The sequence below is a fragment of the Euprymna scolopes genome, chromosome 5, assembly GCF_053919585.1.
Source record: "Euprymna scolopes isolate OS-2025 chromosome 5, ASM5391958v1, whole genome shotgun sequence".
Lineage (NCBI taxonomy): Eukaryota > Metazoa > Mollusca > Cephalopoda > Sepiida > Sepiolidae > Euprymna > Euprymna scolopes.
Genome location: NC_136486.1, coordinates 9,579,331 through 9,607,121, shown reverse-complemented (window position 1 = coordinate 9,607,121; position 27,791 = coordinate 9,579,331).

Here is a 27,791-nt window from a genome sequence, read left to right as displayed (position 1 = left end):
ATGTAAAAAAATTAAACATTGTCTCTTACAATGTGATTTTATTATTTGTATTGAACTATGTAGCCCAATATTACTTTCTGAATGATTATTATTACTTTCTTATCTATCTCATTTGTGTTGGTTTTATATTTAAAATACAATGGGCATTATTTTCATAGAAACGTTAAAACATACTTGTTCATTTAGTACTTATTAGTTTATCTCATTTGGGTCATTTCTATATTTAGCACACAGCAGACACTATTTTCATAGAAATGTTAATAAACTCATATTTGCTGCGTGTTATTAGTTTTTTTTTTGGACAGAAAAACCAATAAAAAGTACGAGCTTTATTAAAATATATTCTCATTCCGTGGAATTTCCATGGGTCTTACTAGTTTTTTTTTTGTGAATAGAATTCAAAAACATGTGAAATGCTCACCATTCCGTGGAGTTGAGAATCTACCATACACCTGGCTAATATGTGACGCGTTTTTGATGATTACATTCGTGTGGTTACGGTGCCAGGATTTAAAGTATCCAACCAAGTTTAAACAGCTGGCGGTGGACATGCAGGAAATCTTTGGATGTTAACATGAAAGGAACGAGATATCCTGCCAGCTACGTAGGAATAAAATTGGATTGATCACGGGAAAAGAGAATTTAAATCGATTATCGATTTAAAGATGTTATAAATGAGAACAGATGCTATTGGTGCTGAACGAAATAATAAACGATGCGATGATGAGAGATGACATTATTTCTGTGTCGGGTAGGACTGATGCCAAAACTGGGCGCGCGTATGCAAATGCATTTGAAATGACATCACTGGTAAAGGAAAAAGACTAAAAAAAAAAGAGAAACAGAACGATCACGTTAGAGACATAGATAACGTTCGCGATCACATGTGATGCATTAATGACACTCGAGAAGACGATCGCGCGAGGGACGTCACAGCGGTAACGAGAGAATGATGAAATAAATGTCGTTTTATAAAACAAAATGCGAGTTAAAGTCCTTTCCTATTCTTGGTCTCCAACGTTTATTACGAAACTACTGTACATTTTAAAAAGACAAATTTACTCTTAAAATAGCCCAAATTCAAATAGTACATCCATTTGCCTTTTACTATGCTTTTTCCCTTAGAATTCACAGGCGGTCTCCAGTCACATGTATATCCTTGGTGAAGGCGGTTGGAGTTGCCTACTGTTTGCAGCAGATTCTCCGCAGACGCAGGGACAGGACGATCGGTAGGCTACTAGTTGCTGGAGCAGACATCACCCCGGATTTCACCAGAGCCCCGTTAGGCGATCTGCGGTTCAGATACAGCTGGGTGGCAAGACAATCCGCCTTGGGATGCGCTACCAGGAACCGAAGTTCCCGACGACATAGCCCTATCATGGTGAGAAGGGGTTGGACTTATAAGTTAGTAACAAGAATATGATAAACTGCTAAAATTATAACCATCATCAACTTCATCAAGCTGTTGATTAATTTCACTAATCCAAGCATCAACATGATTAATCGCATCCATTAATCGACCGGTGACTTCGTCTGACTGCCAAATAACTTTGCTTTTGGACCGTCGACTTATCAATCACAGCTACATCATAATCAGCACACTTGGCCAGTCTAGATTAAGCTCCTTTTTCTTGACCTTTAATCATCCTTTAATCGTCATTTTTGACCAGTTGACAAAAAGACGGCGGAGGGAACACTATGGCAAAACCGTTAAGTATTTTTTTTAAAAACTAATCCTAAATGTTTTTTTTAAATGTTAACTTGTTTAAACTTGTTTTTCGTGTTTTATTTATGTATTTTTGTCTGTATTCTCCTGTCTTCTTGTCTGTATTCTCTTGTCTTATCCGTCACCCCCTATGCTACAAAGTTAAACGATAAAAGCAAACAAAATGCAGGCAACTAACGATAAAAGAAAAATGCCGGAAATTATTCTCTATTAGAGTAGATAAAGTTAGGACTTTATTTAAGTAATATACTTAATATATACTATTATTGCAAGCTTGCCTTTATTGAAAATGCTTGCTTCCTTGCCGGCCAATCAGACCATCTAATATAGTTAGCCTTATGTTCAAGTACATTCGAAATATAATACAGTGCAAAGAAACAGTTACTAATGAAAACGAACCTCCTAAAGTAAAACCTTGAATAATTATCTAAACTCGAATGTAAATTAATATTGAGCCGACTTTACAAATTGATAATAGTTAATTATTGGATTTTAATTAATTATAAGGTGAAACTCTAATGTTTCAAACTCGATAGATAACGACAAACTTCCACCCATTAATATGGGAAGGGAGATTATCATCAAGTGTCCTGAATTGTTAACTTCGCACCGGACTTACTACTTAGATACAAATAAGTCACTTGTACCCATTCCCCTCCTCCCCCTTTTTTTTCTTTAAATGGAGAGTAGATAATACAGTGGATGTGTTATCGGCAGCTCCAGTAACTCTCGCTTCTCCTATTTTGTCATTCAGTCCTCATTCAATAAGTGATTTTTCTGACAAAGGGCGAAGAAAAAGCTGCTTAAAGGTCGGTAGTACTTGGTGACCAGTAGTCTGAGATGTCGGAAATTTTTCTGTCTCTGTCTGTCCTTGTGGCAATGTCACTAGTAAGGGTGCTGGAGGTAAACGTTTTGTCTGGGCTGACGTTATCCGCCTGATAGTCAGGGACCCGAACCTTGGATTAACCACTAAGGAGACTGTCCTATCAGCAGGCGCAAAGTACTGGGACTGCTGTATTGCCATTTGGTGAGTGGATCTGGACCATGCAGCAGTCTCTGGTGGGGCCTCTCGATGCTATACTAGTGGGTAATTGTTACGGCTTTACTTTTTCGTGTGCTACAAAAAAAAATTTTTTTCCTGTCTTTTTCTCTCTTACTTTCCCTCTCTGTACTGCTCTAACCAAGTATGCCGACCTATTCCACAAATCCCAAAACATCAACATGAAATATCTCCAGAATAAAAACTCGATTAAACCTAGAACCCCATCTTCCAACGTAGACCCCTACTACCAGACGAAACCGGACATATTATTTCCAAGTGAAACTGGAATAGGGCCGACCACTTCCCTAGATGAGTTCATAATTAACGGATACTCTAATTTAACAGCTAAATCTGACACCCAAGATCGCCATGGGCATGGAATATGTGCCTACATTAAGGATGGCTTCCCGTGTGGCAGGGATATCTCAAGAGAAGATCCTAATTTACCTTATATGTGCTTCCGGGTTGCACTTGCTAACACCACTGCATTTATATTTGCCCTCTATAGGCCCCACAACAGGGGAGTTATTATCTTTAAGAACAAATATGAGAAAATAGACCACATACTGTCTTCACATCCCTCGGCTAACATCCACATATGTGGTGACTTCAACGTCCATAACGTGGAATGGCTGACCCATTCAAATAAGACAGATGATGAGTGGAGGTTTTGTCATGATTTTGCTATTGCTTATGACCTCACTCAAATTGTCCGTGAACCCACCCGTGTGCCCGATACACCCGGTCAATATGCAAGCCTCCTAGACCTTTTTCTCTCAACTTCTCCTGAGCTATGTTCATGTTCCGTTCATTCTCCTCTAGGATCCTCCGACCACTCCGTCGTATCAGTTAAGATAAAAACGAAATGTAAGAAGCCCCCAGAGTACCCCTCCACCGTACTGTATACCGATACTCTATGGCTGATTGGGATAGCTTCCGTACATTCATATCTGATTTACCTCTGCACTCCATGTTTAAAAAGGAAGTGTCCTCTATAGTATCAGATCTGACCGAATGGTTAATTGTAGGCATAGACCAATTCATACCATCTAAAAATTCCAACAAAAACCTAACAGCCAGCCATGGTTCTCCCCTGAATGTGTTGCTGCCATCGCGCACAGAAATCACTTTTTCCATAGCTACCAACGTAATAGATGCACTGAGACTAAAGCTGCTTTCAGGACTGCCAGCAACCACTGTAAAAGAGTAATAAAAAAAGCAAGAGAGCTATATGCCCAGTCTGTTAAATCCAAGGTAGCTGATCAGTGGCTTGGTTCCCACCAGTTTTGGCAAATAACAAATAGGATCCTGAATAGAAGTGTGCGTTCTATCCCAACCATTACCAATGGACCAGAGGTCATCTCGTCAGCGTCAGACAAGGCCAAACTATTTGCCAAGAACTTTGCAGCTAATTCTACCCTATGCGACGAAGGCCATCAACTCCTCATATTTCCTCCTATAAAACACAGAACAAGCTAGGTAACATACAAATATCCGTGCATGAGGTCGCCAAGCTAATCAAGAACCTAGATTCCAGTAAAGCAACTGGCCCTGATGGCATCCCAATTGTAGTGTTAAAAAAGCTTCAACCAGAACTTGCTCCCATACTTACAAAACTGTTTAAGCGCTGCCTTAAGGAGAAGTGCTTTCCGACTCCCTGGAAGACCTCATCAGTTTGCCCTGTATTTAAGAATTCAGGTGATAAGTCATCTCCCTCTCAGTACAGACCAATAAGTCTCCTGCGTGTTATGAGTAAGTTGCTGAAATCCATATTAAATAGAGAAATAGTCAACCACCTCAGCAGGAATAACCTTCTTAGTGACACACAATATGGTTTTCGCTCTGCAAGATCTACCGCAGATGTGCTGACGGTTATATCCGACAGGATTAGTGAATCTCTTGACAAAGGCTTCCTTTCTAGGGCTATTGCTCTTGACATATCAAAGGCCTTCGACAAGGTATGGCATAAGGGTCTACTTCACAAGATTTCCAGCTACGGTATAACTGGAAATGTTTTCTCAATCATTAAATCATTTCTCTCCGATAGGCTCATAAGAGTAGTGGTAGATGGACAAAAATCGGAGGCCTGCAATATAAATGCTGGAGTCCCTCAGGGGTCAATCCTAGGCCCAACTCTCTTCCTGATCTACATCAATGACCTCCCTAAACACATACTTAAATCATTCGTTGACATCTATGCTGATGACACGACCATCTACGGCAACACATCAAAGGCTGTAAATGACAAAGTTCTCTCTGATTCTCTCTCCTCTGATCTCGAGCGCGTGGTTCAGTGGGGGAAGATGTGGCTGGTTACCTTTAATGCATCCTAAACCAAACTCCTATCCTTACATCGTCAACGCTCTGATCCCCATCTGGCATCAATTGTGATGGATGGCTCTCGTCTGGGAGAGACCCCGTGTTTTGACAAGCTTCTGGGTTTGACGTTTACTCCTGATCTGAAATGGAACACTTACATCAAGTCTGTTGCCAAGGTCGCTGGAAAGATGATGGGATCCTTCTACCGCTCCAGAAGATATCTCACTACTGATGCAATTCTCTATCTGTATAAAAGCCAAGTACGTCCAAGGATGGAATACTGTTGCCATATCTGGGCAGGAACTGCAACAAATAGCCTATCCTGCCTTGACAGAGTACAAAATAGACTTCGTGGCTTAGTGGGGGATGCCCTTTTTTCTACCCTGCAACCTCTCTCCCACAGAAGAGACGTTGCGAGCCTATCCTTGTTTTATCGTTATTTCCATGGCAGGTGCTCGTCGGAACTCCAATCTCTGGTCCCCCCTCGCCAATCTTTCACGAAAAACACCCGTCTAGCCGAATCCACTGTGACAAATTTCCCCCACTCTATATCTGTGCCTAAATCAAAACGTGGATTCCATGAACAAAGCTTCTTTCTTAGAACTGCACGCCTGTGGAACTCTGTTCCGTCTGCCTGCTTTCCACCGGACTACAACTTGGATGTGTTCAAGTCCAATGTTAACAAATTCCTAATGAACCGCCCCCTTAAGTAAACACTTCATCAAATCTCCACACTAACGTAATGTACTTGCAATAACCCTTATCCCTGAGTGGCTTCCGGGCCTTGATAAGTGGTGATCACTGTGTAAAAAAAATCCTATTCTTTTCAGGACAACTACACCGCTTGCGATATATCTGTCCTTTTCAGGACAATTTATCTTTCAGTCTGCAAAGTTATTTTTCAACCTTAGTGCAACCTCGACTCCACAACTATTATCGTTGGAGAAGCAAGCCAACCAAACAGTCATCGTAAAAGTTTCTGTGGTGCCAACGGTTCAGTTATAAATGTTAAAATGTAATTGTTCTATTGACGTTCTCAATACTGTACTATGCTTGTGTTTTATGCAAATCCCTTCCCACAAGTCATGAAGCAACTTGAGCTAAAATTCTACATCAAGGTTTTAAAAAATCAGTCAATGATAAATGTTATATGGAATATATTCTGACCAAGAAGACATCAATTCTTCCTCCTTTGTCAAAAACATCGCTCATTTAATATGGAACTGAAAGACAAAATAAACGAAAGCGAGACTGACGGGGCTGTCGAAAGAAAATGTCTATTTTCTACTCACCTTAATCAGTTGAACTGATATTTTACTTAATATATCATAAGGTTTACTCAACTAATAAATTTTATATTTCTTAGCTTATAAAAAAAAGCAGAAGACAACGAGAAAAGTTCACTGACACTCTCAACAGAGTCACTGGAAACACGATTATAGATATTAGAAGATGAATGCAGAGGTAGACTGGAGAGCCATGATCATTGATGTCTGGAATAATAGACCTGATACATGATGATGATGATGATGATGATGAAGAAGAAGAAGAGGAAGAAGAAGAAGAAAACCATCTTTACCTTGTAATGTTAGTGTTAGGGTCAGTGTAGTTCAAATGTCATAGGCCAATCGGTTAAAAATGCCAAGATCTTTTTACTTAAAAGATATTTTCACGTTTTCTTTATAAAGTGATATGTTACACCTCAAGACAACCATGAAAACAAATTTTAAAAATATGTGGTTTTGATTGATGGATTACAAAAACATCAGTTCAAGATCAGACATGAAAAGAAGGTAAAAAGAATGGAAAAGAAAAAGAAAGAGAAAAAAGAAATTAAGATTTTGTTTTCTTTTTCTCCTTCCATTTTTTACTGTTACTCGCAGAGACAGTGGAAATTACACGATCGACTAAATTTATATATTTGAAGTATATTAGTTGTTAATGAATATATAACATTTAAAGTTTATCATTTTATCTCCTCATCTTATAACGCATACGATGGTGTAGATAGCCGTTGAGACGCCAAAGATGGCCTGACACCAACCATTATTCAACTTTAACCATTTTTTGCTTCCCTAAGCGCGTTACCCAGCGGCTGCACTGTTTATTCACGGATATTATCCTCCCTATTATAACTTAATTTTACGTCAATGGCGGTTAAATTAACTAGTGTGAAATTCGAAAAGGGCCACACTGAGTGCATAATAATAAAAACCCATGTCTGCAAAACAGAATCGTTCTCAGAAAGTAGTGACGTAAAGTTGAAGCAAGGGGGAGCGGGCCAAACACCGTAGACAAAGCTGAGTCAAATAAAGAATGACGCCACATTTCTTGAGAAAACCAAGGCTTTTAGATCAGTCTCTTTGTAGAAGCCATGAAAACTGCCAATAATGTAGAAACATTAATCGCTAATTGCCAAATGTTAGTTTGATATTTCTATTGTTGCGTCACCCATCTTAGTAAAATTAATAATTAGCAAGGGTATGTTTCTCCAGATTCAATTCTCCCCAAAACTTTAAAAAAAGTCTCAGCGGACTCTTGTTGTGTATTTTTCGCCATAAAAAGCTCAATTTCCACCACGAGCGATAACTACGGTATTGGCTCATTAATCCTTATTCTCGGGTGGTCTTCATGTCTTGATAAGTGCTGACTTTTGTAAAAAAAAAAAAAGTGAAAAAGTTAAAAGCTCGTAAAGGACCCACGTGTAAACTTTTGGTGCTTATTTAAAAAAAACAAAAATACAAAATATTTTTTATGTTGTACATAGTCGTCACGGAATGAGGATATCATATTCCAAACATTACTAATTAAACACTTCATAAAATCTCCTCACTAACGTGATGTACTTACAATAACCCTTATCCCTGAGTGGCTTCCGGGCCTTGATAAGTGGTGATCACTGTGTAAAAAAAAAAAAAAATCGTTAAAACTTTTAATGGCTAAAAATTGTAAAGTTTGATTTCCTTAATTAAAAACAAATACTTAATAATAATGTAATGAAGCGATCCCGTTTTCAGACACTTTACAGAATCTTCCTTATCTTTATATTCCTGTGATAATTAATCCAGGAAATATTTACACGCTGTTAGTTGGCCCATTCTTTCAGTTTTCAATGGGAGATCTTCGTGTAATGCCAACTCTTCTAGATTATTTCCGTTGCAGGCTTGTTTTCTGTTACTGTGTAAGTGGCTCAATATTCTTGATCAATTTCTGAGAGAGCATACCACCTGCTCCTCTGGGAAGATAAAGCCTTAGTAGACACTGGTTTCTGTACATTACTCTGTACAGTGTCAGCATTTTTCTTGTTTTAATGTCTCATCTGTTAATGTCGTTTTGTAGTCAGTCAATAATACCAAAGCTGCGTGTTACTACTGGCATAGCAAGCTGGTTAATGACAATTTGTTTCTATTTCTGAGCTGTGTTTTGCAAACTTTTATTACATGGCGTATATATTTTGTCGCGTTGAATTGAATACTTGGCGCATTTGTCCAAATCAAATTTCATACAAATATTTTTTTGATAAAGTATTAGACGAATTAAGTCAACGTCTGAACTAGCATAAAGCTGACGTAATCCATGAAGAGTAGGTCGTTGACTTTTACCTGGGTCTTGTTGGAAACCCTGGCTCAGATTGTAGGCACACCGACTTTTATTAAGTAGTTCATTTAGCGGATATATTGTCAAGCAAAAAGCAAAGGAGATAAACTATCTACTTGGAAAATTCCTCTCTAGATCTTCACGTCGGGTATTGTTATTTTTCCATTACTGTGGTTTAATACCCCTGCTATCTGCCACGTCTTTATGTGTTCAGTCATGGTTTTCTTTTTTATGGGATGGATCATATAAATCAAGACATCGCAAAATATGCTATCCAAACCATGCTTAGATTCCCTTGCCTTTCCGTATAGCTTTCAATGATGGTCTTACTAATCAACCACTGATCCTTTGTGTCTAAGCACTTTCTCCTGCATCCTGCTTTTTTTTTATTTTTCAGGTAAGCCTCAAAACAGTGGTACTCATAGATGGTGTCTGCGAATGGTGGTTTTATAGTAGATATAGGCTTCTTTGCAGCAGACTTGCATTTATTCAAATCTATGTTATTTTGAATGTGAGGCAAATTGTGGACCCCAGGATGACGCTTCTGGTTTGCTAGCCTCTGGTCTCGATTCTTCCGGCTTTAGCTTCTGCGGCTGCTTGGGAGTATCCTTTTGACTTTGGGAAGACAGAGATGGCCATTCCTTGTTGGCGAGTTGGCTGGCTTCTGTATCCCGGGCTTGCCATTGTTTATGGCTTTTGGTTCTGGTGACACCGCCTCAGTAGTCTTTGTGGCCGGAGCTGGTGGGTTAGGGTGATTCCCCGCCTGGGGAGCTGACCCCACTTGGTTATCGGTTTCCCCGAAGAGGTCCTTAATTTAATAGAGCGTGGGGGTCATCATGTCGTTTATGAAGATCACGAATCATAAAAGTTTAAGTATCAAACCCATAGGGCACCTCGCATTAACGTAATGTTTTTTGAATTTACGACCATCGAGAACGACCTTGATTTTCTTTTGTTTTGCATGGATCTTGAAAAGTAAGTCAGTATATTTAAATATATCCTGTCTTCGTATGTGCACAGGTTTGTGTAGTTCAAATTAATTTATTCATTTTATTGTAGATTAGTAGAGGCGTAAAATAAGCTTACATAAATATCCGTTCTGAATCCGAATTTATTATTGCAGATCCAATACTCTATTGAATATTTTATTGTGCCTCATAGCTCTGATTTCAAAAGTAAAAAAAAATAATTTGGGTGCTATCAGCTAGGATCGAAACCAAAAGATTTAATATTCCAGCCGCATTCCCCACCCTTAGAGCTAACCCGACAGATAAATAAGAAAGATTTAATGTTAAACTACTTTAATATATGAATGAATTTGCGCATGCACAAAAGTAATAGAAATATGTCAGTAAGTTGAAATGAACATTTTGCCGTTCAACTTGCAAACATATTTTTGAACGCGTTATTCATCCATCCAAACATAGATTTTACTCGTCAAAAAACCATCCTTAGTGTGTGATTAATTTCAGTGTTATGCGACCAGTAGTTTCATAGATTATCGGTTAAATGTTTTCACACAGACACGCATGCATAATCTACTGTTTATTTATATAGATAAAAAATTATTTCAATCGCAATGTTTGTTGACAATAAAAAAACAAGTAAAGTTAAATATGATATTTATAAATAGTTTTCAATAAATTTTACACAGCTTATTTATATATCTGGCAGTGTTCTTATATATGTTTTGTACAGAAATTCATCCGATAAATATCGAAATTTGTACGAATCCGATCTTAAAAATAGCTTTTCCCTCTTATAGATAAAAATAATTTTTACAGGGAAATATTTTATGTTACACTGGCGAAGGGAGATAATAAAATTTAAGCAAATCATTTCTTCTAAAAAAACAGATTTATTATAAGTTATGGGGACAGCTATTTATTATAAGTTTTGACTACAGCTATAATGATCACCCTGTTCAAGCTTAGGTACACCTCAGCATTTTATTTTAATTTTTTGTTATTAATGAGTTCAATTTACGATAAAAGAGATAGCATTTTAATTCGCCACCAATCATTTCTTTGCATATTTTTAAACTAAACATTAATCAGAAGTGACTTTCCAGGGCATTCATCGTCAAGCCCAAATATCAGCTGACGTAATATTATAAGCAAACGCAGACGGAATTATTACTTTTTTCTTTTTATTTTCTTTTTTCTTTTTGCAAATTAGTCCACCGGGAAAATTATCCCTCGTAATATATAATAACCAACAGAAGATTGATTTTATAATAATACACACGCAATATGCATAAATTAAAATACCATGTTTAAGCGTGTTTTGTGACCGGGCAACGCCAGGCTGCTAGCTAATATAGTTTAAGATTGTACATCTACAAACAAGAATAGATTTAAAACGAAATCAAACTAGAATTACTCAAAAGGGCCCATAGTATAACAGATAAAGTACCAACTAGAAATTCAGTTTTAGAGGTTGAAAGTTCAATCCGCAGTGCGGGCGATATCAAGACTACAGTTGCGTATTAATTAAGACATCTACTTCGACATGGCTGACGAACGAGAGCATAGTACTCCCGTGAATTAAATGAAGGGTCGAGTTTGAAATTACGTGCGAATTCTCGGATTCGACAAGCCACACTTGAAGGTCTGGGGTTACATCGACCGAAATCTTATGGAAATAACACTTAAGTAGTAAGTAGTACCAGTAGTCTGATATATATATATATATATATATATATATATATATATATATATATGTTTGTTCTTTCTCTTTTTTCTGTTTTTTTATTGTGTTTTTATTTAATTCTTTCCTTCTATATTAATTGTTTGCACTTTTAACAATTTTTTAAAAAGTTAGATAGATAATTTTCGAGTTCTTTGCAGCATATTTGGATTTATTTAAATTTTTGTTTTCTTTGAATGTTGGGCCAAGATGCTTGAACGTTAAATTCTCAGTAAGAAAAGTTTCTTATAATCTTTGTCTTAGTAGCATTAGATGTAACCACCAAGTTTTGATCCCATTCCCATAAAGACTGAATGCCATTTTCTAAAGATTCAGACATTGTCTGTGATATGTGTGTTTTATTTATCCGCATGGTGACAGTAGAGCGTGGTTGGTGTCATCGCGAAAACACCTGACATGATGGCATCAGATCGTTTATGAAGACCAGGAATAATAAAACTCCAAGTATCAACACCTCGTATTAACGTAATGTTGTTAGGATGAACGACCATCGAGAACTACCTGAATCTTTTGTTTGTTTTGCATAGATAACCGATTGTCCATCTCAGAATTACCTCTGCCATTTGCAACTCCAACCCCTCTGTAATAGTTTTACTCATCCTTACGTTGTCAAGCGAAGGTATAGAAGTATAACGACTGGTTTATGTTTTTGTTCATATTTGTGTTCTTTTGATGTTAAAGATACTAAAACAAAAGTCTTTAGAATCAGTATGACATATATGAAAAAAAAAGAAGAATTTAAGTTTAACCAGATTTGAGAACATCTATAGCTAAAACGCTTCTATTATCTTTTTTTATTATTATTCATGTAGCGGACGAAAGAAACAGAATGGATATAAGTTTCTGTTTTTTTATTTGTAAATGATAAAAAAGATTTTAGCTTTTAATAAACTTAATAAAATGAGATAGTTTTGAGGTGAGGGAGCACTTAATCAAATGTTGCGGGGAAAAATGCTTATAAAATTCACTAGTCATTTACAACATTTTTATTTGCAAACACAAGGTAAAACCCAGATAAGATTTTATGCTATTGTTTTCTTATTTCTTTCTGTCTTTCTCAATTCTACTTTGTCAATTGTTTTTTCTTTCAATTATCTTGTTATTTCTTGTTTCTGTTATTTATTTCATTGCTAATAACTCGTGTATTTTTTATGTTTATTCCTTTCTATTTATCCTCTTTGTTTTTACTTTTTTATTTCCGTCATTTTGCTGCTCTATATTTTCTTTCTTTTTTAACATTTTTCATCTTGCTGTACTTCATTCACTTCACTTCCTTCCTTCCTTCCTTTTCTTCTTTCTTGTTTTTCATCAAACTTGTGTTTTTAATTAAGTAGGTGGACGCCTGAAGGAAAAACGATAGCTGGAAATCTTTCTTATCAAATAACCTTGACGTTGATCCTGAGAAAACATTTAAGCCGTTAAAAGCTTCACATATAAATGCAAGCCGACATTTCCAACATCACTCGTTTCTTTTCTCTCTCCAGACGATTATTATTATTATTATTATTATTATTTGTTTTTCTCAGCCGTCATTCACCGAGTGCTTTTGGCAGACACACAAGTTATCATTTCTACTTTTATTATTACTGTTATTTCCCCCTCCTAAAAAGAAAGCAACAAAAGTTGGCATTTAATATTTACTTAAAGGCGTAAAGAATTTGGGTCAGTATTTTATTTATTTTTTAAAGACTTTATATGTAGATATAAAGAACTTTAAGAATGAAATCTTTTTGACAAAAATTATTGGATTCGATATTAAATAATCCGAAAACGGATGATATGCTCTAACGCAACCAAACGAAACACCATAGATAAATATTTGAAGATATAAAATTATTGGATTCGATATTAAATAATCCGGAAACGGATGATATGCTATAACGCAACCAAACGAAACACCATAGATAAATATTTGAATATATAAACAACTGTAAGCATAAAAACTTTTTTTTTTTTTACAAAAAAATGATTTAATTTAATTTTTTTTATTTTAGTTTAAAAAAAAATGATGCAAACGAATACAGTTCCCTCTGCAATACATTCACAGCAAGAACTCGTCAGGATACAACCACCGCAAAGAACTTTCTTTTCTCCCTTATTTTCAATTAACAGATTTTCTTTCTTAGAACTTACCAACTGTTGAACGCAATATCATTGGGCTGTTTTCCTATTGACTACAACATGGCTATTTGCAGGTTCAATTACTTGTTAATGCGTCATCTTAAATGCGCTTTCTATCCATCGTTTCTAATCTTCTCGTTGTATTGTTCATTGTCGAACAGATAATTGCATAAACCAATATCTTCAAGGGTTTCTGCGAATTGATAAATAGTGATCCATTAGTCAAAATATATATACATATATATATATATATATATATATATATATATATATATATATATATATATATATACACACACACACACACACACACACACACACACACACACACACACACACACATATATATATATATATATATAAATAAAAAGTGAACGTGTCTGTGTTTTTTCCCGTTTTTTTTCCTCCTTCGCGGTACAGGTTCGAGCCTGCCTTCCTACTACCACTTTTTTTTTTTGCTCAACATACACATCCAAACACCCGGGCAACGGCGGGCTGAAATGCTATATATTCTACAATTTCGATAATATATTTGCACATAAATCTAATTTATAAAACTCACTGCAACCTAGAACTGAATTTTTACATATTACTTCTTTTCTGTTGCGCCACGGGTCCTTGCGGACAATAATCTAAATAATCCAAATTATCAATTCTCATCTAAAAAAATATAGAAACTTAACTTCGTATTTTACATGTTTATTTTTAGTGCATTTTTGATCGTACATGATTTATAAAACACATTTTGATTGCTAATCATACATTTATAAATATCATAGCAAATATATATCTATATAAAAGTGACCTTGCTGTGTGTGTGTCGTAGTGGTCTTTCTTAACCTAGTCTGCCAAATTTGGGTCTACAGATTAAAAATTTATGGATTCGGACCTGTGAAACTAATTTGATTAGCGTTTTAACAGGTAAAAATTGTTATTAATAGGTAAAAATTGAAAAATTGGAACTTGCCACACGTAAGTCGACTTAAAGTGCCCCTCTGTGCATGCGCAAGTATACATTTAAACGGTAAAGTTCGTGAAAAGTTTTGGCATCCATCTTTTCTTAAGTCATATTGTAATGAATACCGCTGGTTAGCTAAATGATTTGGTTTCGATTCTAGCTGATAGCAGCCAAACAATTTTTCATCTTTTGAAATCACTAGTATATATAGGGTACACTATAACAATTAACAGAGAATTGGCTCACTAAGGATAAATATGGAATCTAAATAAATTAAGCGTATTTACGACAGGGCAACGCCGATAGTCTGCTAGTATAAATGCAGAGCAGAGTTTTATTCATAAAAATGATTTAGACTATCATTTCAATACCAAAGATGTAAAGCGATTGTTTTGTAGCAAATTATGTCTTTACACGGAGAGTTATTATATTTTTTTTTGATTGACATTTCACCCCAAACAAGACCATTTAGTCGTGAGGGGCTAATATTTGGGACAAGATTTACAGAGATAATATTTATGGAGTTAGGCAGCGAGATGTCTGTTCACATTACCTATAATTTCTATATGTGAGTACAGTCAGGGAAACAGAGGCCCGGGAGGGAATTCCAAAGTGTAGCAGTCCGAGGGAAAAAGCTATTCGAGTAGAAGGCTTCAGGGTATCTAGGGATTTCTACAGTGTAGGTGTGGTATTTTGTTACTTGTTGGGTTTGCCGATGGCATTGTCATCTAGTGCGCGGAGTTCGTCAGAACATTTGCCATTAAAATACTTGTAAAATGGGCATGAGGATGCCACTTTTAGGTGATGGGGCAGAGGTAGGAGTTTAGTTGATAGTTCAGGACCTATTATGTTAGCGACTCTTTCTTTGTCCCTGTCTAAGAGCGAGAGGCTAGTGGCAGATGCACCAGCTCAAATGTGGCAATAATACTCCATGCATGGACGAACACGAATCTTGTAGAGATACAGGATACTCTCAGGTGTGAGTAGCCTTTTAGCACGAGAGAGAGAGAGAGAGAGAGAGAGAGAGAGAGAGAAAGAGAGAGAGAGAGACCACTTTCCTCGCTGTAGCTTTGGCAATTACCTTAATATATTTGTTCCAATTCATGTTGTCCATGAATGTTAACTCTTAGCAGATTTCGGTTAGTTATAGATCAATCAAGAGACTCGGCAAATTAACGCTTCGTGAAATTTGTTCCACTTTTCGTCAACAAAAAATATAAATGTCTAATTTCAAAGAAGCAATACACCACTTTTCTTTTCTTCACTTCCATGCATCAAACGGTCTGTATCATCATAGTTTATCCACATGGCGCACAGAGAAGCTGCTATCACATCGTCTCACGCAGACACTTTCTCACAAAGAAAATAACCTTTCTTCTTTTTACGAAAGAACAACTTACACTCATGACATTAATGTATCTAACATTAACCTTCCGATATGTTTCAATGTCTTGATAGAAGACATTGCCGAGGCTGCTGCAAAGAAGTGGTGCCCTCTCTACTGCACTAGGAAATCATTCACACTTGGCAGTATGCTATATCTCTCTCTACTGTATTGTCAACCAAGCTCATACCCCTGTTCTATCGCCGCAATATCGCATCCATGTGTTTGTTTTACGAGTACTTTAATGTAATGTGCTCTGGTAAAACTCGTAGCATTGTTGCTTCTTCGACATAAATATCTCTTAATTCCCCGACTAATCTCACAAGCAGCAACACCCCTAGCTTTAACTGTGGAGATACCTAATGCTGATATATATATATATATATATATATATATATATATATATATATATATATATATATATATATATAACCTCTGGCCTTGATTTAGGGGAAACTAAAACCTGCTGCTATGGTTTCAAATGATCTGAAATAACAGCAAGGCCAGACTTGATTCCAAATATTTCTCATATGTTATATCTCCCCTCTGTTAAAAATAGGGTACGATTATGAATATCTCCATCAAATAATCCTTATACACTGTGAAATTTACTTTATGTATGAAAACCAACGAGGGGAGATATAACATGAGAAATATTTGGAATCAAGTCTCCCCTTGCTGTTATTTCAGATTATTTGAAACCATAGCAGAAAGTTTTAGTCTCCCCTCCATCAAGGCCAGAGTTTTAGGGGAAATATCAGATATTTTGTAAGTCATTTGCAAAACTAGGAAAACAAATGACTATGATTGAAACATTGGTAAAGGTGCAGTATCTTTTTACCCTCCAAAAATCTTTTTAAATTACCACTATTGTAGGTTTTCAAGGGTGCTGAAAACGAAAATAACATTTGAAATTCCAGGAAACGAGTAGTTTCCAAGATATGAAAAAATGATAGTTTTTAAAAGTGGGGGATCACTTTTCTATATTAATTTAACGTGAAATGGATATCCACTTTATAGCTAGCTTCTTTAGGAGGGTGTTTTTTTTTTAGGGGTGATGTTTATTTGGTATTTGTGGTTTGATAGACTAACACAAAAATGGTAACAAACTTAATGCAACAATATTCACAGCTGAGCAAATTTGATCTGATGCCTTGCTTCAACTAGGTTCGGATGCATCAATTATGTTGGCAGTAATCGTTGAAGCATGTAAATAAAGGCTATTATTAAATCATTAACGATGTATTTATCTTGAAACAAAACAACCCAATTTGCCAATGTTAGATTCTCTGCAACTCAGGAGGAGAAATCACACTCGGCTCCATCGTTTCTATTCTTCAAACCCGACGATTGTTAGAGTTTGCTCCACTTTCTCAATGCACTCATTTTAAATTTTGATCAGGCTCAACGTCGCTTAACTTCGATGATCTACTGGGGAACGGTGTGTCAACGTTATTGTGCCGTACATAAATCATCTCTCTTTGACTATCACTGTTCAACCAATTATCTCCCCTTTATTTCTATCAATTACTTGAAAGAAAAACACGTCAAGGTTAAAAATTAAGAGGACTTAGCTCGAGTAAAGAATGTTAAATGGATGTTTTTTCATTTAAGCTGATAATTTCTATTTAAACTTAAACTAATGTCTGTAGTTTGAAAGATGTGTGTGTGTGTGTGTGAGAGAGAGAGAGAGAGAGAGAGAGAGAGAGAGAGAGAGAGAGAGAGGAATCGTCGGCAGCCATTTGCAACCAATGTGTTGTATTATTGCAGTAATGCAAGTAGGCTTACATAAAAAGTTCCTTTTATTAAAAAAAAAAAAAAAAAAAGTTAACCAAAACAAGTCAGTAATCTTTCTAAAGTCGCCAAGATGTCATATGACATTTCTTCTGTCAAAAGAAATTCTTTATTTTTTTATATAATTTTAAAGTGCGATAATAAGAAACACGTTGCAGCGAAGTCGGCCGAATTTAGGCGCATGACATTCACAGATCTTCACTTAGAAAGAATTGCTTTTCTTTTAAATGCGTACATTCCAACGCGCGCGCACACACACACACACACACATATATATTTAAATAAGGGAGTAGTCACAAACAATGTGTATTTTTTAACATTATTTTATTATTCCGTGTCTTGGTTTTTCATTGAGAATTATGTTTGGATCATTGTAATAATGTTTTTAAGTCATTGAAATCGTTTACGTACGTTTCAGACGGTCTGATGCGTCCTCGTCAGAAATTATTTTCAAATGTGTAAAAATGGCGATTTTCGTTAGTTTGAAGTTTTCCAAGGGGTGAAGGCTTGTAAGTGTTTATTATACATTAGTATGCTTTTTTTTTTATTGCTTTTTATTTGGTTTGCCAAGGGAGATTTTGACCTGGCTGTAGTCGGTCAGTCGCTATTTCTTTCTGCTAATGTGTTTTTTCTTTTCCTTTAGGGTGGGGTAGGGTGTGTGTGTGTGTGTGTGTGTGTGTGCGTGTGTGTGTGTTTATGTGTGTGTGTGTGCGCGTGTGTGTGTTTGCTTTTATTGGTTTGGGAATGTGTATATTTTGGGGTTATTTGCTTTCTTAGAAAGGCGGCTGTGGTCCGAGGTCGTTACTAATGTGTATGTGTAGTGAGGGGGGACTGGCTCTTCTGAAGTAAGGGTAGGGGTGCTTTCATTCTATTTTGATATTTATTTTTTGGATTCTTGGATTTTAATATTGTGATTTTTTTCGTTTTAGTCTTATATTATGTTTGTTTAGAAAGAGGGGTGTATTTAAAATAGGGGATTTTTTAATGTTTCTATTTATTTGTCTCCCCATGTGGGTATGGCTAGACCCAGGATCGGTTCCTAGTGTAGGGAAGATTTTGTTCCCCAGAGGGGGAGCATTGGGGGGGTGTAGGTATGGGGGGATGATAGAAGGGAAGATAGTCGTTTCAGTCATGAGGGGGTTCTCCTCCCCTGACTGAGGAGGGAGCGAGGTGTTGGAACAGATATTATACTACGGTTCTAGGTGTCTCCTAGTGTTGTTGGTTTCGAGGTTAAGTAGGGTTGGTATTGTTCAGTGTGTTGTATTAAAGATAGGGGTGTTATGTCTGTTTGTGGTTGTATGCGCGCACGTGTGTGTGTTTTAATGTGTCGGTTCTGATTTATGTGTGGGTGTGTGTATGTGTATGTGTATGGATATGCATGCGAGTATACCTTGCATTTCATGTTTTTGTGTGATGGTATTAGGTTCTGTTCAGTTCAGGAGTGAATTTGGTGATGAAGTTTTTTCCTGTGTAAGTAAATAAAAATAATTGTATGTTTGGAAGATTGGCATTATTTTGAAGCTGTTTCCACTGCATGTGTGTACGTGTTTTGAAACATAGAGGTGTCTGTTATCTGCAATTTTGATGTTGCTCGTATGTAAGGCTACTCTATTGCTGAAATTTTTGGTGGCGCCTATGTAGGATTTGTTGCATGTTGTGCATGTACTACATTTCTGGAGGTGCAATTTAGATCCTTATTTATTTTCAATGTTTGTGCTGGGTTTTTTAATGTGTATGTGTTACCTTCTATTATTATGTCACATACTCCACATTGCGGTTTGTTGTATTTTGTAACTCATTTTGTAGTATATGGGACGAGTTTTGAGGAAGTTAGGATGTGTTTTAAGTTTTTGGGTTGGCGTTTGCTTTTTATTATTTGTGTTGTTTTAAGTATGTTGTTTAGTTTGTCGTTCTGATTGAAGAGGATAAGGTTTTTTGTTATCTGTGTGAATATTTCTGGGTTGTTTGTGTTGTGTGTAGAGACGTATGCTAGAATTTTTTCTTTGTTGTGTTCTTTTGGGGTTCTTAGTTGGTCTATTGGAATTTTTTCAGCCACTTCAATACCTTTCTTTGTGGCAGATGTCTGTTATTATGTTGTTGTTTTTTATTGTTACTAGGATGTCTAGGAAAGGTAGTTCTGTAGAACTTTGTTCTAGTGTGTTTTTTTTTGGTGTAGATTTTGTAGCAAAGTGTGGAGTTCTTTGATATCCCCCCATGAGGTTCTCCAGAGGATAAAGCAGTCGTCTAGGTATCTTTTCCAAGATTTTATGAAGAGCGTTTTTTATATTGTGCCCGTACTTTTGCTCTATCCTTTCATAAAGGGTCTCTTCTAGGAAGGCGAGTGTAAGGGTGGCATTTCTGGAGATGCAATTTAGATCCTTTTTTATTACATCTTTCTTTCGTTGGAATTTATTAACCCATTTTATATATATATATATATATATATATATATATATATATATATATATATATATATATATATATATATATATATATATATTCCAGGCTAATATTTTCCAGCGGTGAAAATACCAATGAAGTTTTACCGGAGTTCATACAAGAGTGCTCAATACCAAAGTAAGGCAAGATATACTTCTTATTATATGTAGCTACTCATTCATGAGCATGTTTTGGTCCATCAGTTACAAGTAATTAGAGACCTCTTCAAGCGATATTGCTTATACAAATGTTTAATCCGTAATCTCCCCCCTCCTCTCTCTATTTCTCTCTCTCTCTCTCTCTCTCTCTATATATATATATATATATATATATATATATATAAAGAGAGAGATAGAAAGAGAGGGAGAGATAGATAGATAGATAGATAGAGAGAGAGAGAGAGAGAGAGTAAGAGAGAGAGAGAGAGAGAGAGAGAGAAATAAAAAATGAACAAATATATATAAACAATAAATTTGATGATGAAAATAAAAATTCGCACATCCATGGTGTAGTGGATAAAGTACTTGATAAAATTCACTTGTAAGTTAAACTCTTATGGAGGCTTACAGTTCAATCCTCAGTATGGGCGAGAGTAAAGATATAACTGCGATTTAGTTGGGATTTCTATCCAGTCATGGTTGATGGAAAGAGAGCATGCTACCCCCGTGGATAAATTGAATGGTACAATTCGAAATTTCTTGCAAATTCCTGTGTTCGACAGAAAGATTCCCGAGTTAAACAACATACATCTGAAGAAGGTTACATCGACCGAAAAGTTGTGAAAATAGCACTCAATATTAGAATAGTAGCGCGAAGAATCCAAATAATACGAAGAGAGAGATAGAGAGAGAGAAAGAGAGAGAGAGAGAAAGAGAGAGAAAGAGAAAGAGAGAGAGAGCATGTGTATGTGTAATACAACTTGAGCTGTTACTGGAACATATAATCCTAGTACTTTCAAAAACATTTTATTAAGAAACAGTTGTTTCTGCCCATTTTTGTAATTATACACATGTATAGCGTATCATGATTTTTTCTGGCGTTGGAGAGGTACACACTTTCAGTATTCAATTATGAAGGAAAGACTTATTCTTTTATTTTTTATATTTATGATCTAAAGAGAAAGAAAAAAAGTAAGTTAACCACGTTTTGCCCCCATTTCTTAAGAATTGAACCGAGGGATTTTTTTTTTATTAAAGAGGAAAACACGAGGGAAACAATACATGCTTAAAATAAAACAGTGTTATCTCTATATTTAATTGCAGAAATTCCCTCTGGATCAAAGTACACTAGATTTGCTCCAACAGATGCCACATACAAATTTATTGTGTTTAGATTATTAATCACTGTAACTTTTGAGCACCATTACACACACATTTATTCGTTATATTTAAATCCTACTTTACATCCTAGGAGCAACGACCTATAGGGCAAGTAGTCGCTATTTTCCCTCTAAATAAAAAGTACTCCTACCATTCCCAGTTGGAGATATTTTGCATTTTGGTCAGATATGGGGTTGACCCCCCCCTCTATTATCTGGGTCATATACTTGTATGCATAACATAATCTTTCCTTTACCCGATTCCAAAAATAATGATTTCTCCCTTCTCACATTTCACTAAATCTCATTTGCTGAGAACTGACTATTCGTTCTTTCCAGAATATAAATACTTCTATAAAAACGAACAAGAGGCGATCGTTTCAAATAAAATACCACAATTACAAACATATTCATACATCGGAACATGTCCATAAGCCAAGTCGACTTACATTTTTACATTAAATATTCAGTACATGTTAACTTTTTTATATAGCTACGCTAGCGTGCTACATTTTTTGTGTTTACGTACACCGTATATACTGTTTTTGTACATATCGTAATATTCTGATAGCCATTATTTCGTCTTCTTTTTCTAAAAGCTAGATAAACTTTAATTTTTTTTTATAATGATTGACTCGCATTCTTTCTTTATATACTGATTAAAAAAATTAAAACAACCGATTACGCGATTATTAAGCCGAAACCCGGATTTTCTGTGCCTTTAAACTGTCTTAAACGTTTGTGTTCTTCTTCGTTTTCACATTCTTTTTTCTTAAAGTACAACTGACTAAAATTCTTTCTTCATACGCTAAATAAAAAAATAAACAAACCGATTATGCGATTACTACAATAAAAACCCGAATTTTGTGCGATTTTAAACTGTCTATGTGTTTTATTTTAGAATTTAAAATTAAACACATTGATTAATAAAAATAAACTGTTGGTTTACCTTTACAGTAAATATTGTTCTCGAAAAAATAATGCAGGATGAAGTTTTACAATGGTTGCATGTGTTTTATTTTATGATTTAAATTTAAAAACATTAAACAATTAAAATAAAATGTTCGTTTGAATTTACAGTAGATAAACTTCTGTTTATCTTCAGCGAATTACTGGTGTCGACCACACGAGTCTCTTTTAATGATTACATAGTTCAAGGATATTTTTACAACTAAACGGCAAATCTTTAAACGCGTTGTTTCGAGAGTCATAACGATGTCAGTTCGCCGTGGGCCAGTCGACGAAAGTTTTACCGCTTTTTGCACCTACTTTTCCTCTTAGCGTTACACGCTCGAGCCTGCCTACTACTGCTATTTTGTTTGCGCTCGCACGAATACTAGCTGCTATTTAGATTTTTTAGGGGGGTGCTTAATTAAAAAAAAAATCTTATGGCTCGCACGGGTAATAACTATTATTACATGTTTTGTTTTCATTTCTGAACGCAAATAGGTCACAAACCGAAATAAGTTCTTTTACCTAATTTCCTCCAATTATATTTTCTTTTATATGGAAACATGTTTGTGCGTACTTTAAACACTTATAACTAATCTTAAATGTTTTGTTTTTATTTTTACACGAAAATAGATCACAAAACGGAAAAAATTATTTTTTGCCTAATTTCTCCCAATTTTATTTCCTTTTATGTATATATATTGAAAAATGTCTTTCTTTCAAAATTATAAAAAAGTTATGTTTCTACTTCTGTTGTCGAACACTTAAAACTGCAAAAAGTTTTACATTGTTTCAAATTATGAAGTGTTTCATTTATATTGTTTATAATATAAACAAAATTCTGCATGTATTGTTTAAAATAAATAATAATTGTTTAATATTTAAAGAAATCGTTCTGTTTATATTGTTTCTTTTTATCTGCTTATTTAAAACTGCCACATTCTGAAATACCGTTTGCATGTTTACATGGTAACGTACAGGCGACTACAGGAATTTAGTTTCTTTTAAGTGATAGAGCCTTTAGGACGTGAGGGCGAAGCCGGTCAGCTGACTTTGTTGTCTCTCTTTTAATCATGAATATTAAAATTTGTCTTTCCTTAGCAATTGCAATATTTATGACATACTAAATTTTACAAGACATCACAAAAGTCTTCGGCACATCACAATCATATCTCGACTGAAACAAAACAACACAAAAAACAAAAACGAAACAAGATTCATCGCATATTTATTTAATCAAAACACGTAGTAATACAAGGGACGTTCAATAAGTAATGTCACTAATCCACTCCCAATTGTCTGATCTAGCAGAAATTTTGCATGTGCAATGATTTATATCTCTATGAGTTATATGGCAAATTACATCTCTGGACAAATTGTGTGTGTGTTTTTTACAACCACTTTAACTGAATGAGTTGTGAAATTGCGCTTGCTGAGTGTCACGCAGTGATCCGGTTTTTGTATTTGAAAGAACACACATCGCAATAGTGATCCCGCTTTGTGCACAGTTACGATGCTCTATTGCTATGATTAGTAGGTCAGCGGAATTACTCATTGAAAAATACTCGTATTCACACATAAGAGGACACACGAAGAATTATACATACTTAAAATAAAGCAGGGTTATGATTTATTAAAGAAAAAATGAAACCCCCCCCCCAAAAAAAAACGTGACTGCTAATAAATGTTTGTGCTCTTGCAAGATTAGTAACTTATTCATTTGTGTTTCTATATTCACGCTGCCATTATCCTCCTATTTTTTTTTATTCAATTTTCACCCTAAACAAAGCACAGTGCCCCTTTGAAGTAGAGGGCTACTATCGGGGACATACGTTGCAGGGGCATTATGAAGGGAGATGAGTAGCAAGATGTTTGTTCACATTACACTTGAACTTCTGCAGATCAGTACAGTTGAGAAAGCAGAATCCCGGAAAGAAGTTCCAAAGACTTGGAGTTCTGGGGAAGAAACTTAGCGTGAAAGGCTTTCTTACACCTAAGGATCTCTACTGTAAAGGGGTGGGACTTAGATGCTTGTCGGGTTTGTCGGGGGTAGTCACGTCAAGGAGGTACAAGTGCTTGTAGTTCATCAGAGCATTCACCATTAAAGTATTTGTAGAACAGTCAGAGAGATGCAACATTTCGTCGATGGGACAGAGGCTGAAGCCTAGATGACAGTTCAGGACCTATCAGGTTGGCGACTCTCTTTTGAACCTTGTCCAGGAGTAAGAGACAAGCAGCAGATGCACCCTCTCTTTTCTTTAGGGTTTTCTTCATTTTCACCCCGTATTCTTTCATCTTTAGGAGTATCGATGTAAAATGTCCAAATTCATTCTCATTGTCAGTATAGAAAGGAAGGAAGGAAGAAAGGAAGGAAGGAAAACTGGAAGTAAACATCTCATTATTGAAATAAAGAAACACATTTCTTTCTAAATTCATATACGGCGATGGGTTTGTTCGATAGGCTGTTTGCATTCTCCCTTCTAAACATTTCAGATTGTATCGCCTCGCACGATTTTACTAGCATAAGACAAGAGAACACGGAATGGATATATAGTTATGCATATACAAATACATACACATTAGGCTTTATTATAGAGCAGAGGATATTTTCAATCCAAATTGCGTTTTTTAATAGTCATCCTAAACGAAAATAAAATAGTGAAAAAAAAATATTAGCGAAATACTGTAAACAAAAATGTGAAAAAAAAAAAATTGGCAGATAACAACATTTTTGCAAGAAATTTTTGTTTTTATTAAAATCGATATGAAAATTTTCTTTTTTTGAAAATATCGAATCTAACATTTTATTTTATCATTTTCCCAGAATATTCATTCTTTCAAATCACACCATCGAAAAACCCATAAAATGCTGTATAAAAATGATATTGTCAACTTATCAAATTGTTCTATTTTAACCATTAAAAAAAAATTCGTCTACATGAATGAAGTTGACATTTTTATGAAGGACGCCTTCATCGAACATACTGTGTAAAAATGTCACGGTAACAGATGAATTAAAAAAAAAAACTATTTAAGATTCCATAGTATCTATTATATTCACTTAGAAAAGATGGAATTCTTCGAAAACTTTATCAACTACCGATAGCTGTAGCATGTAATATCTTACCCAAACAATAATTGTTCAAACTCCTCGACCTAACATTCGCAGCCAACATGAACTGGAACAAATACTTTGAGGACATTGCCAGGCTTGCTGCAAAGAAGGTGGGCTCTCTTTACCGTTCTAGAAAATTACTCGCACCTGAGAGTATCCTATACATCTACAAAGCGATCATTAGTGCATTTATTTTTAATATTCCCGGTTTAAACAGGTTTCAAAAAGGATTCTCAAATATAATATGTCTCGTACTATCGGTAAATCTCCAACCTTTCTAACATGAAGGTCTTTTCATAAAATGAATCATAAAAAATAGCTAGCATAGATCGTTCTTATACAAGAGAAATATTCAAGTAGTCCTTAATAATCGTACATTTAACCAACATGATATTAATGCAGGTATGCCTGAGGAGTAAATCCTTGGACCTTCATTATTTCTGAGATTCGTGAAAGACCACTCTGATAAAATTATGTCCGAGATGGGTATATTTGATGATGACACGATGCCCTATAATAGACCCGAGGTTAAAGCGAATGTACGCATATCAAAGTCAATGGCAGAAACACTAGAAAACGACTTAGTATTGAAATGTGGACGTAATAAATGGTAACATTGAATGATACTAAGGTTAAACTTCTTTCATTTAACAATTTAAAAAAAACATTTGAACCACCGACTGCTATGACAAATAACATCTTGCCAGAGAGTTAATCCTTCAAACTTCTCGACTTAACATTCACAGGTGATCTGGATTTAAAAAAATACATTGAGGTCTACTTCTTCTAGCACGCTAAAAAACTACTCACATCACAGAGTATCTTAATTTTTTACAAAGCCACAATTCGCCTAAGTATGGAACATTGTTGTCACATCTGGACTGGTGTATTTAGCACTAGTCTCTCACTTTTAAACAGCGTCCAAAAAGGGTCTTAAATCTAATAGGCCCCGCAACATCATGTAAGCTCCAACCTTTGTACCATTGCTGTAACATTGCATACCTGTGCCTATTTCACAAGTACACACTCCCAACTAACCCGACTAGCAGCAGAATCCCATCCCTTCACTGTTAAATTTCCTAGATGCCATAAAGCCTTCTACTCTAGTAGCTTTTTCCCCTGAGACGTAGACACTTTGAAATCCTGTTCCTGTTTTCTGTTTCCCTAACTCTACTAATATGCAAAAAGTTTTAAATGTAATGTGAACAAATATCTAACTGCTCAGTTTCCCAGAGTCTCCTATTAGACATAATCCCAAATAGTATGCTCTCACGACCAAGTAGCAATACACCTTGTTTGGAGAGAAAAATAGTGTTAGAGTTATATGATGCACAATAAATGTTTAGGAAAGTGCAATAAGATAGGTATTGAAACAGCAGGCCGCCCGGCGTTGCCTGGTCGTAAAATATGCATGGATATTATGTGTGCATTACATGTGCGTGCGAGTATTATGTTTTTCTAAACAGTTAATTCTTGTAAGTAAAAAATACTGGAGCTGAGACTGAAACCAAAACCTAAATTCAGCGAGTCAAGTACGATAACCATTAGGCGAGCTTGCCATGTTCTTGTTCTTATTCTTAGTAATGTAATGTGAACGATTCCCGCATGTGCATTCGTGAAACAGTTAGCAAACAGATAAAAATCCGATGACCAACGTACCAGTTTTTCAATTGAAACCGTTTGCAGTCTTTTTCGGATGAAAACCAATTAAAAGGTTTTCCACGTGTCTGAATACCCTATATACCAAATTTCAAGTCTGTAGATAAAAATTCGTGTAGTATATAGGTTGACAAATGTCCTCACATACATTCTCACTTTTATAAATATATAGATTACTGAATAAGGACGAGAAACGATAAAGATAAATAAAAGTAGAAGAACTATTAAAACGTATATGGGTGGTCAATTTTGAAAACAGAATATTCTGTTACGACTTCAGTCAATGAAAAACGTTAAAAAATATTAGTGTTAAAATATTAGTGGTAAAACAATGGAAGTTTTAAAAAGTATATCTTATAATTTATTAGAAATTTGGTAAACAATTGGTATTTGCAAAAATATTCGAATAGAAATTGTATGGTAATATGCATTGATTTGCATATCAACGATGCTTCACCCCGCCCCCCAAAAAGACGATATAAAAATACTAACGACAATAGGATAGGAAAGTGGAGATCTTGGAACCGAACTGAGTAGGTCGAACCGCAGAAAGTAGTTTGTACGAACGCTAACAAGATTCCGTTTTTTTAAATTACAAACTATTCCGGCATGAAATATAAATATCTATAATGTAAAGCTGAACGTCTGTGTGTGTCTGG